Below are 15,287 nucleotides of genomic sequence, written 5' to 3'. Positions count from 1 at the left end.
CCTTGTGGAGTTCCTGTCCTCTCCAGATCTTACTGTTTCCCACTTCTTTCCTAAGATTCCCTGCACTCTGCCCAAAGGTTGGCCATAAGTCTCAGCATCTGCATTGATAGTCTTCAGGGCAGAGCCTTTCAGAGGTCCTCTGTGTCAGGCTCCTGACTTGTTCCCTCTTTTCTTCTTCTTCTGATGTCCATCCTCTTTGCCTTTCTGGATAGGGATTGAGCATTTTAGCATGAGTCCTCCCTCTTGATTAGCTGAATAACACCTTCAGCAAAGTGGCTGGATATAAAATTAACTCAAAAAAGTCAGTAGCTCTCCTGTATACAAGAGACAAAAGCGGTGAGAAACAAATTAGGGAAACAACACCCTTCACAATAGCCACAAAGGACATAAAGTACCCTGGTGTGAACGTAACCAAGCAAGTCAAAGACTTGTATGAAAAAAAATTCAAGTCTCTGAAGAATTAGAAGAAGATATCAGAAGATGGAAAAATCTCTCATGCTCATGGCTTAGCAGGATTAAAATAATAAAAATGGCCATCTTACCAAAAGCAATCTATAGAATCAATGCAGTTCCCATCAAATTACCAAAACAGTTCTTTACAGACCTTGAAGGAAAATTTCTCAACTTCATATGGAATAACAAGAAACCCTGAATTGCTAAAACAATCTTCTACAATACAAGATCTTCTGGAGGTATCTCCACCCCTGATCTCAAGCTGTACTATAGAGCAACAATACTAAAAACTCCATGGTACTGGCACAGAAACAGACTGGTGGCTCAATGGAATCAAATAGAAGACCCTGAAATAAATCCCCACGCTTATGGACACCTGATTTTTGACAAAGATGCCAAAACCATTCAATGGACAAAAGACACCTATTTGTGGCTATGTAAGCCACAGGCTTTGTCAGTGAATATTCTAAAATATACTCATTTATGCTGCCTCTCTTATTATTGCAAAATCACACTGCTAGTAATTTTCTGTTAGTGGTAATTCAGAAAAGGCTAATATTCCTAAAGACTGCTGCATGATGTCATTTATTGAAACAGATAGTGTTTAAATGTTAGTTCGTGAAAAGATGCTTAGTCTTCTTCAGAAGGAAGAAAAATGTTTTCTGAGTACTTGGTTAGGCTTTTTATATGTGATGAAACTAATTAGCAACAGTGTGAAATTTTTGTTTTAATCGTTATTTTGAAATAAAGACATACAAGTAATAATAATAATAATAATGATAATAATAGTAATAATACAGAGCTTAATGATACTCAGCTTTTCCCTAAGCATATCTTACCTGGCCATACTGAAGTGTCAGAACTACAGTACTGATATGAAACAATTAATGAAAGAAGTCATATCCTGACTTCCTCATTTTCTTTGTTTGAGATTAAAATACTATATCTATATATCTAAAAAAATCACATCATAATACGGCACAAAACCATTCCAATAACACTAAAAAAAATTCAACATATAAAACCGGACAACTATGAATTCCTTGCTGTTCCTCATTTTTGTATAGAAACAACATTGTATTTTATGTGTCTTTTTAGTCCATAGTTAAGTCTTTTAAAAAAATCAATATTTATAAGATTTACATACTGTTAAGTGTACCTAGCTCATTTCCTTCTTCCGCTATACAGAATTCCATTACACGAGTGTTCTGTGACCTATTACTGTATTAATGGACATTTAAATCACTTATATTTTATAACTGTAATTTCCTATAACATTCATATATGCTTATTTATATCTCATGTGTTTACACAGATCTTTCTTTACAGTTTCTACATCAGCTTAACTCTTAAAATGTACATGTGTTATCTCTGGCATAAGGTCAAATTACTTCTAGATTTGATTATATATATATATATATATATATATATATATATAGTGTTTCATATCTTTACAACAGCTGGTAAAGATATATGTTTTAACCCTTGGGAGTCTTACTGATGACAATTGATACCTTCTTATGTCCATTAGTTCCTAGCATGCCCCTACATTTATGAATAGCTACTTCATATAATTGGTTAATTATTCAATAGACACTTCTATATTTTTAATTGTATATGTGGTATTTCAGTACTTTATTGCTTATTGGTCCTCTAAACATCTTTTCTTGGTTTGTGACCCATCTTTTTGTCCCCTCATAATATATTTTGACAAAATAGTTTAAAAATAAATTTTCAGGAAAACTAGATAGTCCAGAGACCTTGGATAAGATCAAATACTACTTATATTAAAAAAAAATCAATAAAATGTCTCCTAATGATAGTCTGCTTTACTTATGTATTAGTGCCTTATTCAATTATTAGAGAAGCTTTCTCTTGTATATGGAAACACATGCAGAGAACCACAGCCAGCCATTACATGGAAAGAAAGTACTTGGAACACACAGCTATAAATGAGATGTCTCCATCAAATCCCTCTTCTCAGTACTCAGAGAATTTCATGGAAGAGGAAACAGGAGTGTAAGAGCCAGAGGGGATGGAAGACACCAAGAGAAAAACAACTTGTGAATCATGTAAGGAAGCCACATATGAACACAGAGACTGAAGCAGCAAGCACAGAGCCTTCATGGGTCTGCATCAGTCCTCTGGAAATATATGATAGCTATGGTTTAGTATTTTTATGAGAGTATTTAAACATGTGGGTCTCTGATTCTTATACCCACTCATGTCACTCATGTTTATATGTACATGCAGAAAGTAGTCAAAAGCTAGAGATATGGAGCACCAGCACCCTGAAGTGTAAGGAGAGGAAGGTCAGCTTATGTCTTTTATTATGGGCTTTAAGAGTTTTTGGTTTTGAGCTAAAAACCATTTGATGTTATTGATGTACTTTAAGAGAGGACTAGCATTTTTACTTTAACTTTGTCAAAACAAAAATCTCTGGCCAGAGTGAGTCACATACGTGAAAGAGACACAGAAGCTCACAAATGGTACAGCTCAAAGACGTTATGTGAAATACAGTTAAGAGATGGAGACTGGACAAATGGACAGTAAGAAATACATCAGAAAATAGCTCTTATCTTTATGGCATATTGAATTCATATATATTATTGGACTTGTTGCTACAATGTGTGTTCTACTCTGTTGGTTTTAGCATCATAATTCTTACATCAAAGCAAGATTGTTTTAGCTATTGAATTATTTATTTTTATTAATTATACTTTATTCACTTTGTATCCTCCCATAAACCCTTCCCTCCTCCCCTCCCGGTCCCACCCACCCTTCATGCATGCCCCTCCCCAAGTCCACTGATAAGGGAGGTCCTCCTCTCCTTCCTTCTGATCTTAGACTATCAGATCACATCAGGAGTGGCTGCATTGTCATCTTCTGTGGCCTGGTAAGGCTGCTCCCCCCTCGGAGGGAGGTGATCAAAGAGCAGGCCAATCAGATTATGTCAGAGGCAGTCCCTCTTCCCATTACTATGGAACTCACTTGGACACTAAACTGTCATGGGCTACATCTGTGCAGGGGTTCTAGGCTATTTCCATGCCTGGTACTTGTTTGGAGTATGATTCTCTGGAAAGACCCCTGTGTTCAAATTTTCTGCTTCTGTTGCTCTCTTTGTGGTGTTCCTTATTTGCTTTTTTTTTTTAACATATGTAAAATCAACTATTCTATATTTCATTGAAATGAAATAGGACATTTTTATTCATTCATTTCCTAGACCAATGAAACAAAAACATTTCTAGAATATTTAGTTTCACTCAATATTTTAAAATAAGGATATTTCTTATAAGAATTGGATTTCTTTTAATTTTTAGGAATTCAGAAGATTTGATGTTATACTATGACTCTCTCTCTCTCGGGGACAATAGCTGATCAGTATTCAAAGTCTTCCCTCCTGAGAGGAGATAATAGGCATATCTTACTTTGTCTAGGCTAGTCTGTGTTATAACTACTACCTAGGATAATAATTAATGGTCACCCCTTTTAATCATTTATATATCTTTGAGCTAGAAAAGTAACTTCATGCTCTCTATGTTTAATGTGAGAAAAAATTGTACATTGATTTTAGAGTAAGGATCAGAGTCCCTGATAAATTAGATTCTGTCTTTCATCATCAGTTGTTAAATTAATTATAGAAATTAATAGTATAAAGCAGAAAAAAAGGAGATATCAATGTTGCTAGTTGGGAAAAGAAAAAAAAAAGAAGTCTAACTCCTCTCTCCCCATGACATATCTATCATCAGGGTCCTAAAATAAAGTGTAAGTTTACATAGAAGCAAAGGATTTGTATCACAAAACACTTCTTCCCAAGATGAATGTGGAAATACTACTGTCATTGTCTCAGCTCAAGTCTCTCCAGCAAGGTGGTCTGACAAGTTATCAGAACACTGGAATTTTCTAGGAGATATGCTTCCTCTATGAATAACACCAGTCTCCCATCATTGTGCTATGATGGGATTCCAAGGAAAATTTTAATTTCTTGGAGTGTGCATGATCTTAGTATTCTGAGAGCCAAAAGGAAGTGCATAAGTGTCTCTTTAGAATATCTTTTTTGTGTGTGTGCCAGGATGGTTACAGGTTTACTATTTCTTTGTATCTTGTAAATGCCTTTCCATATGAGTTAATTTTGTTACTTATTTTTTTTGAACTTCTTAAGCATTTGGAATGAGGTATTTTTTCATAGGTAAACATTGAATAAATTTTTCTGTATTTTTATTATAATTCAATTATATTATTTTTCCCTTTACTTTTCTTGTTTTGAACTTTCCCATAAAATCCTTCCCACTTTTCTTCAAATGCACAGCTTCCTTTTTCACTAATTGCTATTGTAAGCATATAGGTATATGTTATGCATATTCATGCTTATGTGCATATGTATACATCTATCCATACATGCATTATGCTCCTAAATATAACCTGTTCAGTCTGTATAATGCTACCTACAACTATATTTTCAGGAATGACAATTTGGCATTGGACAGCCAATTGGTTTGCACCTCCTTGCTAACATTTCTTTGGAAGTATAACAAACTATTACTAATTTGGAAAGCATGGATACTTTTTCTTTTTAATGCCATCACTTTTATTAAAATTCTTGTATAATCAGGAAGAGGTTTGGTTTTGATTCCACTGGTAGCTTTTTAATCAGTTTAGATTAATTAGCATCTAATTAGCATATCCTTTTCTATAGTGACTAAGAATTAAGCATAGAATTTAAATTTAACCAATTAGAAAGCATCAGAATTTATGTTAGAATTTTTTTTACAAATACATCTTTCTTTTTTCCTTTAGAACCTGTCTATATCCAAGTATGATAAACACTGCTTTATTAAGTTCAAAAAATTTCTGGCAATTGATTTTCAATCATGATAAAAGTAGACTTAAAATAAGCCAACAACCCTTTACTCAGAGGTAGTGTCTGTCTTTGTTGCGGAGGTGTGTTTCTTGGATGCAACAGAATGTTGGATCCTGTTTCTGCAACCGTTCTCTTAGTCTGTGTCTTTTTATTGGAAAGTTGAGTCCATTGATGTTAATAGATAATAGTGACCAATGAATATTAGTTCCTTTTATTGTGGAATTGGTGGTGTTACTGTGTTTCTATGTTTTCTTTTATTTATTTTTGTTGTTGTTGTTATGAAGTTATCTACATCTTGTGTTTTCTGGGTTATAGTTGTTTTTGTTGGATTGGAGTTTCCCTTCTAGTATCTTCTGTAGGTGTGGGTTGCTGTGTAGATATTAAGTTTAGTTTTGCCATGGAATATTTTGTTTTCTCTATCTATGCTGATTGATGAGTTTCTCTAAATGTAGTAGTCTTGGTTTGCATCTGTGTTCTCTTAGAGTCTGCATGACATCTGCCCAGACTTTCATAGTTTCTGTTGAGAAGTCTGCTGTAATTCTGATAGGTCTACCTTTCTATGTTACTTGGCTTTTTTCCTTTGCTGCTTTTAACATTTTTTTTTATAGTTCTATAGATTTAGTGTTTTGACTATAATATGATGTGAGGAGTTTCTTTTCTGGTCTACTCAATTTGGTGTTCTATAAGCCCCTGGTATGTTTAGGGTCATCTCTTTCTTTAAGTTGGGAAAACTTTCTTCTACAATTTTCTTAATGATATTTTCTGGACCAGGAGCCTGGAATCTTATTTTTTGTCTGTTCTTAATATTCTTTTCACGGCGTCCTTGATTTCTTGGATGTTTTGTATTTGTATTGTAACTTTTCTGATTTTATTTTTCTTTGAGAGATGTACCAATTTCTTCAATTGTATCTTCAGCACCTGATATTCTCTTTTCCATTTCTTGTATTCTGTTGATGATGCTTACCTTTTTGGTTCCTGATCTCTTCTCTAAGTTCTCCAGCTCCAGGCTTTTCTCTTTTGTGTTCTCTTTATTGATTCTAATTCTGTTTTCATGTCTTGCACCATTTCCTTCATCTGTTTGAAAGTAGATTCCTGTCTTTCCATGATGGCATCTATTTTTTGTCGTTGTTCATTTTCTCTTTATGTGCCTCAATTTGTGTGGCTATATTTGCCTTTATTTCTTTGTGAGCTTTGTTCATTTCCTCTTTATGTGTCTCTAATAACTTGGTAAACATAGCTTTAAAATAATTTTCCTGTGTTTCCGATTAATTAAAATATACATTAATTTTGGGGGTTACTTTAAAAGGTTATATGCCACACAATTTGAAAACCTTAAAGAAATGAACAATTTTCTTGATAGATTCCATTTAACAAATTAAATCAAGATCAGGTAAATAGATTGAATAACGCTATATCCCCCAAGGAAATAGAAGCAGTCATCAAAAGTCTCCCTTCCAAAAAAAGCCCAGGGCCAGATGATTTCAGCATTGAACTTTACCAGTTCTTCAAACAAGAGCTACCACCGTTACTCTTCAAACTATTCCACAAAACAGAAACAGAAGGCACATTACCAAACTCATCATGTGAGGCCACAGTAACCTTGAAACCTAAACCACACAAAGACCCAACAAAGAGACCTATCTCTCTTATGAACATTGACACAAAAATACTCAATAAAATATTTGCAAACCGAGTCCAAGAATACATAAAAGATATCACTCACTATGACCATCTTCATCTCAGGGATGCAGGCATGGGACAATATACAGAAATCTATAAATGTAATCCATCATATAAACAAACAGAAAAAAAAAACCCACACATGATCATCTCCTTAGATGCCGAAAAAGCATTTGATAAAACCCAACATTGGTTTATGTTTAATGTCCTGGAGAGGTCAGGGATACAATGCACTTAACTAAACATAGTAAAAGCAATATATAGCAAGCCTTTAGCCAATATCAAACTAAACCTAGAGAAAATTAAAGCAATCCCACTGAATTCAAGAAAAGTCAAGGATGCCCATGCTCTCTTTCAACACAGTACTTGAAGTCCTAGCTAGAGCAGTAAGACAACAAAAGGAGATTAAGGGAATAAAAATTGGAAAGAAAGAAGTCAAAATATCACCATTTGCAGATGATATGATAGTATACGTGAATAACCCCGATATTCTACCAAAAAACTCCTTTAGCTGATAAACACCTTCAGAAAAGTGTCTGGATACAAAATTAATTTTAAAATATCAGTAGCTCTCATGTATACAAAAGAAAAAAGGACTGAGAATAAAATTAAGGAAACAACACCCTTCACAAGAGCCACAAATAACCTAAAGTATCTTGGTATGACTCTAAACAAGAAAGTGGAAAAAAAAAATAAAAAGCATCAAGTCTCTGAAGAAAGAAATTTAAAAAGAAATCTGAAGATGGAAAGATCTCCAATGTTCATGGATGAGTAGGATTAACATAGTGAATAGGCCTTCCTACCAATAGCAATCTACAGATTCAATGCAATTACCATCAAAATACCAATGCAATTATTTGTAGACTTCAAAAGAACAATTCTAAATTTCATATGGATAAACAACAACAACAACAACAAAAACCAAAATTTTAAAACAATCCTGTACAATAAAAGATCTTCTAGTGGTATCTCCATTCCTGATCTCAAGCTGTACTATAGAGCAACAGTAATAAAAACTGCATGGTACTAGCAGAGAAGCAGTCAGCACTATCAATGGAATTAAATAGAAGACCCAGAAATAAATCCACACACTTGCAGATAGTTGATTTTTGACAAAGAAGCCAAAAAGATAAAATGGAAATAAAATAGCACCTTCAACAAATGGTGCTGATCTAACTGGAAGTCTATATGTAGAAAAATGCAAATAGATCGATATTTATCACCTTGCATAAAACTAAAGTCCAAGTGGAGCAAAGGCCTCAACACAAAACCAGACACACGAATATGTTAGAAGAAAAAGTGGGGGAAGAACCTGGAACTCATTGGCACAGGCGACAACTTCCTGAAAAGAACAGCAACAGCACAGGCTCTAAGATCAACAGTCAATAAATGGGACCTTATGAAACTGAAAAGTTTCTGTAAAGCAAAGGGAACTGTCATCAGAACAAAACGACAGCCTACAGATTGGGAAAGGATCTTTATCAACCCTTTATCTGACAGAGGGCTAATATCCAGAATATATAAAGAATTTAAGAAGTTAAGCACCAAAACCAAGTAATCCAATTAAAAAATGAGGTACAGGGTTAAACAGAGAATTCTCAGTAAAGGAATATCAAAAGGCAGAGAAACCCTTAAAGAAATGTTCAACATCCTTAATTGCAAATCAAAACAACTGTGAGATTTTTATCTTACATCCTTCAGAACAGCTATTATCAAAAACTAAAGTGACAATCCATGCTGGAGAGGATGTAAAGAAAGGGGAACCTTCCCCCATTGCTGTTGGGATGTAAACTTGTACAACCACTTTGGAAATCAATCTGGCACATTCTCAGATAATAAGAATAGTGCTACCTCAAGATCCACCTATATCACTCTTAGGCATATATCCAAAATATGCTCAACTATACAACAAGGACATTTGTTCAACTATGTTTGTAGCAGCTTTATTTGTAATAGCCAGAATCTGGAAACAACCTAAATGTCTCTCAACAGAGGAATCAGTACAGAAATTGTGGTGCATTTACACAATGAAAAAGTACTCAGCTATTAAAAACAAGGAAATCATGAACATTTGTGGCAAATGGTGGAAACTAGAAATGATCATCTTGAGGGAGGTAACCCAGAAGCAGAAACACACACATGGATTATACTCAATCTTAAGTGGTTATCAGACATATAATATACTATGAACACATTAAAATCTATACTCCTAAAGAAGCTAATAAAAAAGGAAGACCTTAGGAAAGAAGCTCAGTCCTAATTCAGAAGGGCAAATGTGATAGACATTAGAAGCAGGAGGAGACAGGGCAAAGGACGGGAGCCTACCACAGAGGGCCTCGGAAAGACTCTTGATGGAGGTATCAAGCAGAGACTGAGATGCTTAGCCAAACTTTGGGCAGAATACTTGGAATTTTATGCAAGAAGCGGGAAATAGAAAGAATGGAGGGGATAAGAGCTCCAAAAGCGACTAACAGAGCCAAAAAACTGGGCACTGGGTGACCTGCTGAGACTAATACCCCAACCAAGGACTATGCATCGAGAGGACCTGAAACCCCTGCTCAGATGTAGCCCATAGACTCATTCTCCAAATGAGTACCCTAGTAAGGGGAGCAGGGGCTGTCTCTGGCATGAACTCAGTAGCTGATCCCCTTTGATCCTGTCCCCTTGTGGGGTGTAACCTTGCCAGGCCAGAGAGGAAGACAATGTAGCCAGTCCTGATGAGACCTGATAGGCTAGGGTCGGGGAGGAGGACCTCCCCTATCAGTGGTCTTGGAGAGGGGCGTGGGGGGGGGGAGAGGGAAAGACGGTGAGTTTGGGAGGTGATGAGGGAGGGGGCCACAGCTGGGATACAAAGTTAATAAATTGTAGTAAATAATAATCATTAAAAATTACAATTGGAACCAAACAAAAAATAAGCCAATAAAATGCCCAAAGTGACTAAAAAGTAGATAATAAACATTGTTTAAAAAAAGAAAACGAAAAAGATGTTTTTATGAGACAGAGGCAATGGTATGGTCGGTAATTTCCACAGTTAGCGTGAGGCACTAATAGTAGATCCCTAACTCCCACCCATTAAAACCAGCCTGCTTCGGTCACACGTGTTGATAACCCAACACACCTGTCCATGATCATGTGCATGCACATGCAGACATACAGACACGCACACACACACACCACACACACAGGCACACACGCACACCGTCCTCCATAATGTCAGCTTCTTTTTTCTTTCTTTTCTTTTGTTCTTTTCTTTTTTTTTTTTTTTTCTTAATTTTCATCCAAGTTTCTTGACTTCTTGACGATCCCTGGGAAAAGTATATTGTTTCTCATACCCTACCCAGGACTAGCATAAGACCTGTGTTTGTTCCCATTCTCTATAAGTTCGATTTTAAATGTTTGTTTTTGATGTAATGTCTTCATCTCTCCTGTATTTTTTTCCCAGAAGCTTCTTAGAAGATTACTATGATAACTAAATTTATAATATTCTTTGAACATTAAATTTTATAAACATTAGCTATGCAAGCACTATGTTGATGTGAGCCATTGTTTAGAAATTCTTTAAGCATTCAAAGTACAGCTATATTTCTCCTAGTCATATATCCAAAAATGCTCAAGTATACAACAAGGACATTTGCTCAGCCATGTTCGTAGCAGCTTTATTTGTAATAGCCAGAACCCGGAAACAACCCAGATGTCCATCAACGAAGGAATGGATACAGAAATTGTGGAACTTTTACACAATGGAATACTACTCAGAAATTAAAAACAAGGAAATCATGAAATTTGCAGGCAAATGGTGGGATCTAGAAAAGATCATTCTGAGTGAGGTATCCCAGAAGGAGAAAGACACACATGGTATATACTCACTTATTAGTGAGTACTAGACCTATAAGAAAAGGTAAACATACTGAAATCTGTACACCTAAAGAAGATAAACAAGAAAGAGCACCCAGGGTAAGATAATCAATCCTCACTTAAAAAGACAAATGGGATGGACATTGGATGTAGGAGAAAACAAGTAACAGGACAGGAGCCTACCACAGAGGGCCTTTAAAGACTCTACCTAGCAGTGTATCAAAGCAAATACTGAGACTCATAACCAAACCTTGGGCAGAGTGCAGGGAATCATATGAAAGAAGGGGGAGTTAGTATGAACCTGCAGGGGACAAGACCTCCACAAAGACAAAATGTAGATGAAAATAAACACAATATAGTATATTTTTCTTTCTAAGTGATGTGCTTAGGAAACTTCGATTAATTCATGTTACAAAATGGAAAATGTATCCTTAAAATGACACAGACAGCACAACACAGGGAAATGTGTTGCAAATGACTCAAAATATATTTGCACAAATGAAAAACTAGAAGGTGATATTTAAATTTAGCCTACAGGTGAGAAAAGAAACAGATTTCTATGAATACCAAATATATTGCAAGAAAATTTAAACTTCTTTGTAGCCCCTAGGTAGAAAAGCAGAACATCTTAAACTGCTGTCAAGAAAGCTAAAACTGCTGTAGAAATCTTCTGAAGGCATTACTTTATTTATGACTCAAATAAAATTTATAAAACTCATAAAATATTGCTTTAATAGAGTAAATAAATTCACCAAAACAAATCCTGTTGAATTGATAATTTGTTGAAATAGTCGTTTGATGAAAATTTGTTTGCTGAAATGATCCATTTCTGCTGGTAACAACATGCTCTTTTTCTAAAGGTTACCATGAACGTTATTAATTTTTATGTCAATTGCTGTAAATTACTCTTCGCTAACTCCATGCTTGACATAGTTAAGTAAAAGTGGTGTTCAAATATTTTGAAACATTTTATTGAATGCTAGTTTCCAAACCACATGTAGTGTATAAAAAAAAAAGTATACATCTCTGAGGCTAACTTTCACAGTACATCTCTGCCAATATGCTGTTTTCCCATGGAGCCTGTGCTCTTTCACATTCACAGGGAATACATGAATCTGACTCACTTTTAGAGCCAAAGTCCACAGCTCCAAGCACAGCATTTCAGTGTAATTATAATTGGCTTCTGAATTATAGAAAGCTCTAAACTACAATTTGGCCCAATTCTTAGTAGACAGATTAATTATACCCAAGAGACTAATTACTTTTCTCATTTTGATGTTTTAAAATTGTAGTGTGGATTCTGTGCCTAGGGATAATTAGACATTTGTTTAGCTTTGAGTATTAACCCAAATGACTTACAGTAGAGCACTATACCCTTGGAAAAAATGGCTTAAGAGACAAAAATGGTACAGCATTAAATATTTTAGTTCTTTTAAATTTTAAGCATGATATTAAATTAGTTAAAATGAATGGTTTTGATAATATAGTTTATTTTTTACTTTAAAATAAATGTAGAGATGTTGAGTTTAAATACTGATAATGATCTAAATGTAAATGAGCCAATTATACAGTTTCATTTCAATTAAAGCCATTTAGAGTGATCAAAATACTCTTCTGCATGGGGTAATGGGCAACTAAGTTAAAACTGTAAACTTATTTAATTATATTTGTTCTGTAATTTACTTCCATGACAAATACTATGGTTGATAAAATACAGCATCTTTTGATTGATTTAATCTTTTGAATTTTTCTTGTTTTTTTTAAAAATGCACATGTGGATTTTTCACTTCTTACTCTTTTGAAAGTTGTACTATCTTGACAAGATGCTAAGCATGTATTTATATTCTAAGTATAATAATAATGTAGTGACATTATTTAACAGCTTATCTTTAGAAAGCTCAAAGCAGATAATATGTTACCTCATGCATCAGCAATTTTGGGGACTCTGATGCTTTCTTTTCTTTCTCTTTTGTTTGAACCAAACAACCCCAGAAGAGAGCTGAAAATGAAAACACTTCAGAATAAAATCATTATGAAGAGCACAGTTTTGTTTTGTTTTTTTACTTTAAAGTAGGATATTTGAAATGCTAAGTTTTTATCAAAGTTTCACAGATAACAAATTCAAAGATATTTTAATTTCTTGAATCAACCTCTGCTAGAAAGTAAGATGATGAATTATTATATTGTGTATACAGCATTACAATGTGTGCTTTAATTATTTTGTTTAAATATACCATATGGTTTAAAATAAAATAGGTTTATTTCTCATGTATTTCTCTAACAATGAGTTATAATCTTCTTGACTCTAAATTTCATATTTGCTTACATAATTTACTATAAAATAACACACAACAACCAAGCATTAAATATATTCTCAGAGTAACACTTATGCAGAATCAGGATATGTCATTGAATATGGCAAATGACAGGTGTGACCTGCTGGAAGGATGGATTTACAACCTCTGAGTTTTCTCTAGTTTATGACAGCTGATACTTATTTTGAAAATGAGAGAAGTTTGGAAGTGAAGATGTTGAATTAAGAGTATAAGTTGTTTTTGGAAGAGACTGAAGGTGAACAAAGATCCACACATTTACTTAGGAAGAAGACACAAGGATGAAACCAATATAACAAGAAGAAAACAGAAAAGGCTTTGAACTCTTCAGAATTATCTTGGAAAATTGGGTGACTCAATTGGGTGTTCAGTAAAGTAAGATTGAAGGGGATGGACATTTTCAGTCTCAATGACATTGATCATTAAAATAATACCAAAAATATAACTCACTTAGTCAACACTTACTGAAAATGTGACATATACAAGCTAAAGATATATCTCCCTGCTTAAACTTTCAAAGTCTGCTCATTTCAGATAGGATGCAAATGAAGACTTGCCATTCTATCAATTATTTGTGATTTGGCTTCCCATCCTATGGTTTCAGTATCATCCCTTCACACTAGAGCCTCCGCTTATGGTCATATACATCTGCTTGTGTGTTTCATGGCAATCTTGTACCAGTATTCTTGTTTTTTGTTTTTCTATTTTTGTTTTTGTCTCAGTCTTAAATTCTTATTCTGATGATTCTGTGCTTCGCTCAGGCTACATGTTAAACAACACATCAGGGAAGACTTTTTGCCAATCATAAGTTTAGCAAGCTTTGAATTGAGCAATGATTTTGGGGGCTTTATTATTCTTTAATGTTTGTCTTCCTTTTACTTTGAGGATACTTCTTTTTCATCCATTTTTAATACTTTTTTTGTCTATTACCACTCAGATGTATTTTGTTATGAGTCTTGCTCTATGTTTATTCAGAGGGTCAGGGCATCATCAATAAAAAAATATTAATTCCAAGTTCAGCTTGGTGTATCAATGAGTTTTATTAGTGTCACATACATACACAAGAAAGAGGCTTATTGATAGGAATAAGGGCAACTCAAATACAACTGTATTCTCTGTAATTTTGACTCCTAACATGAGTGAAAGCTCAGGAAAGCTGAAGTCTTGTAGCTCATTGTACAGCTTAGAGACAATTGGGCTATCTGGAATATCTCCTCTCTTCAGCAATTATTTACCACTTTTATGGGCTTGAGAAGGACTCATGAATCTCTTTTAGTTCTTGAATTTGCTGAATATTGCAAATTCCATGAGTGTCTTATGAGCCTCTCGTTCCCCCAGGAGAGAATTTCATAGCAAAGGAGATAATTATATAGCACTCTACCTGCCTCTTTTGCTCTTGTATTCTTTCTATTTCCTCATCTGAAATGTTCACTGAGCACTGGATGGGGTCTTGTAAAAGTGGGACACTATGGAGTCAACAATAGATACCTAGGATCTTGACCAATTATGAATCTCTGGAGTAACCACCTTTCACTTGTTTAGTCCCATAAAACTTTCCTTCCATGGCTCACTGAGGCAGACAGTAGCAATGATATGCAAATTCAAATACGAGTGTTTAGAGGGGGAGGGAGGGTGGGATTGGGAGGGGAGGAGGGAGGTGCTTATGGGGAGATACAAAGTGAATAAAGTGTAATTAATAAAAAAATGTAATTTCTCTTGTCTGGAGAACTGGCTGAAACCCTCATTAAGGAACTGATAACTTTATTTCACTAAAAAATAAATAATACAAGTTTTCAAAAAACAAAAACAACAAAAAAAGGCAGTTTTATTTATAGCCGCATCATATCACTCTGGCAGAAAAACAGTAATTGCTTCCCACAATGGGGCCTATAAGTTTCCAGTCACAAGCTTATAGAATAGATGTGAGTTCACTTTTATAAAAACATCTTAAATCCAATCATAAGATTGGTTGTATCCATAGCAGCTTTGCAAATATTGTATAAATGGATATGTCTTTCCGGATAGTTTTATATTGTAGTATTCAGGTTTTTTGGTGTTGGTTTTTTTTTTTTTTTTTTTTTTTTTTTTTTTTTTTTTTTTTTTTT

This window comes from Psammomys obesus, unplaced genomic scaffold, assembly GCF_907164565.1.
Source record: "Psammomys obesus unplaced genomic scaffold, mPsaObe1.curated_primary_1811, whole genome shotgun sequence".
Lineage (NCBI taxonomy): Eukaryota > Metazoa > Chordata > Mammalia > Rodentia > Muridae > Psammomys > Psammomys obesus.
Note: the sequence above shows the minus strand (reverse complement) of the source record.